The following is a 3,305-nucleotide window of genomic DNA, read 5'->3' as shown; positions in this document are numbered from 1 at the left end:
AAACAAGACACGATCGATCGAACGACTCAAACCTGCAAAGGAGGAAACCGGTGTCAGCCTGGTCATAGCACCATTAGGGGGCACAAAACGGTGACCAACGGAGCGGGGGAGAGGAGGGAGAGAGATTAAACTGAGCAGAGGATCCTTCTGATCAACTGCTGATTCAATTAGGGACCCAGTCGTCAGCCTGGTCATAGCACCATTAGGGGGCGACAATGGGGACCGAGTGGGATCGGCGGGAGAGAAGAAGGAGAAAACAAGACACGGTCGATCGAACGACTCAAACTTGCAAAGGAGGAAACCGGTGTCAGCCTGGTCATAGCACCATTAGGGGGCACAAAACGGGGACCGACTGAGCGGGGGAGAGGAGGGAGAGAGATTAAACTGAGCAGAGGATCCTTCTGATCAACTGCTGATTCAATTAGGGACCCAGTCGTCAGCCTGGTCATAGCACCATTAGGGGGCAACAATGGGGACCGAGTGGGATCGGCGGGAGAGAAGAAGGAGAAAACAAGATATGGTCGATCGAACGACTCAAACTTGCAAAGGAGGAAACCGGTGTCAGCCTGGTCATAGCACCATTAGGGGGCACAAAACGGGGACCGACTGAGCGGGGGAGAGGAGGGAGAGAGATTAAACTGAGCAGAGGATCCTTCTGATCAACTGCTGATTCAATTAGGGACCCAGTCGTCAGCCTGGTCATAGCACCATTAGGGGGCGACAATGGGGACCGAGGGGATCGGCGGGAGAGAAGAAGGAGGAAACATAAGGAAATTTGGCTGGCGCCTAAACGGCGGCAACAAATGAAAGCAGCAACAATGGCGGGCAACGCTATGAGCGACCCGAAAGCTTGGCAGACTTTTTAATCGGAAAGTACTGGAACGAGGAACTTGAACGTCAGCCTGGTCACAGCACCATTAGGGGACGGATTGAGAACCGAGGGAAAGTGCTGGAAGAGAGAAAAGAAATAAATACCGAGAGCAATGGGCTCAAGTAGCGTTGTGAAAGAGGACTGGGACGAAGTAGGAAACGCGGTAAGAGGGAACGGGGTAACAGCCGGGGCGAGGGGCACAAGCGAAAACCGAATGCAAAATCAGAGGGAAAATGAAATTAGGGTTCGGCGCAATGAGATAAGAGTAAGGGTATGCGGGATGTGCAGAAGAGAAGGAAAATAAATCTCCCCACTTAACAGCATATCACTATTTATTCATATATTTATTTATTTATCTATATAATTATTTTTCATTATCACTCACTGATACAACATATATATACATATAAAGGTGCGGTTAGGCTTCGAAATCTGCTCACTTTGCGTTGCTTGCGGTTGCTATAAAGTAGTATAAACATGGGAATATTAAGCGTCGCACAGACAGAAACCTAGGGGATGAAGCAGGGAAAGAGCAAACCGGAAAGCGGGAGTGGGAGGGGCGGGGGGGGGGAGGGCGGAGGGAAGCAAATAAGGAAACAAGGAATAACTATAGAAAGGAGTAAATACAAGATACTCAGGAGTCATAATACGGAGATAAGATAACAGTCAGGAACAGTGTTGCGGGGGCGGGGGGCGCGGGGGTGGGGGCGGGAAACGAGAATATAGCTGAAACGAACAGAGCTAGACTTACCCTAGAAGAAACAAATATAGGACAACTAGAAAGCATAGTATATAAACAACAATAGCAGGCAGAATACCGCTTGCGGGGGGCGGGGGCGGGGGCGGAAATAACGAATATAGCTTAGCGAACAGAGTTAGACTTACCCTACATACTTACCTTTAATACCAAGTCGACAGCGACAAACATAGGTGCGAAATGGTGGGGAGAGGTCGCGGTTTCTTGCCGTATGTTCTCGCCCACCGAGAGGAGGCGCCGGGTGGACGTTACAAGTTCAGCTGGAGATCGGTGCTGCACGCACGGGAGTCTCCCCTAGTTCTTGACGTGCCTCTCGGGCCAAATCTCTTTGGTTGAGGGCATCCATTCCTCACACATGGAACACATACGCGAGGGGGGTGGGGGGAGAGTTCTCTTTCACAACAGCGAGCGATGGCCTAGTCCAGGCACACTATGCCTCACCCGGTAAGGAAGCCTGGCGGGTTGCCGCCAACCCCTGCTTTGCGGGGGCGGGAGACAGTTTTAGTGAGTAGGCCGTGGAAACCGTCCCTCTTCTAGGGGCGCCGGAAGCGGGAGTCTCACACTATCTGGGCTATCTTCCCAGGTGTCCGTTACTGGATTTCTGTCTTCCTTAAACAAAAAAAAAAAAAAAAAAAAAAAAGGTATAGACTATGCCGCGCCCGTCCGTATCCGCCTTTCCGCCGGTCGAGGTCGGACCTCAATGAAAGGTTACGTTGCCTTGTTCGTATGCCTGGCTACCAAAGCCATCCACCTTGAGTTAGTCGCAAACTATTCCACACCCGTCTTTTTAAACGCGCTCTCACGGTTTTGTTCCCGTCGCGGCCTCCCAGCAGCCATTTACTCAGATAATGGAACCATTTTCGTTGGAGGGGATAAAATGGAATTTTATCCCTCCCTCCGCGCCTCATTTCGGTGGCTTGTGGGAGACCGGGGTCCGGAACGTCACACACCATTTGAAGCGCGTTCTCGGTGATCCTACCCTTACATTCGAAGAATTCTATACACTGTTATGCTCAATAGCGGCGTGTTTGAATTCACGACCTATAGCTCCCCTCTCCGATGCCCCGGATGATCTTACTCCCGGTCATTTTCTGATCGGAGTTCCTGTAACCACCCCTCCGCAACCCTTGCTCCTTCAGCTAAAGGAAGACAGGTTGTCTCGATGGCAATTAGTTCGCCATAAAGCCGAAAGATTCTGGAAAATTTGGCAAAGCGATTATCTAAACACCCTACAACAACGTAGCAAATGGCGCCAAGAACTCCCATCGCTAAAAATCGGTCAGCTCGTCCTTGTCAAAAATCCCCTGCTTCCCCCATGTAAATGGGAACTAGGTAGAATTACACAATTACACCCCGGCAACGACGGGTTAACACGCGTTGTAACTATCAGGACAGCGAACACTACGTTGAAGAGGCCCATTGTTAAGCCATGCCCATTACCGGTCGACACTGAGAAATGTGTGCCAGTGCCGCCGTCAAAATACAGCACGAATCCCAAATATGTACGTCTCTGCGAGACTCCTCCCTCCCCCTTTGCGAGCGTCCTCGGGTTTCTTACCCATCATAGATAGGTATTACCGCCGTCATAACAAGGCGGACCCACGAATGTACGTCTGTACGAGACAAACCCCCCTCTCTCCGCGCGCGACTTCGTACTATCGTGAGTGTATAAAGTCG

The sequence above is a fragment of the Megachile rotundata genome, chromosome 5 (genome assembly GCF_050947335.1).
Source record: "Megachile rotundata isolate GNS110a chromosome 5, iyMegRotu1, whole genome shotgun sequence".
In the NCBI taxonomy this organism is placed as follows: Eukaryota; Metazoa; Arthropoda; class Insecta; order Hymenoptera; family Megachilidae; genus Megachile; species Megachile rotundata.
Note: the sequence above shows the minus strand (reverse complement) of the source record.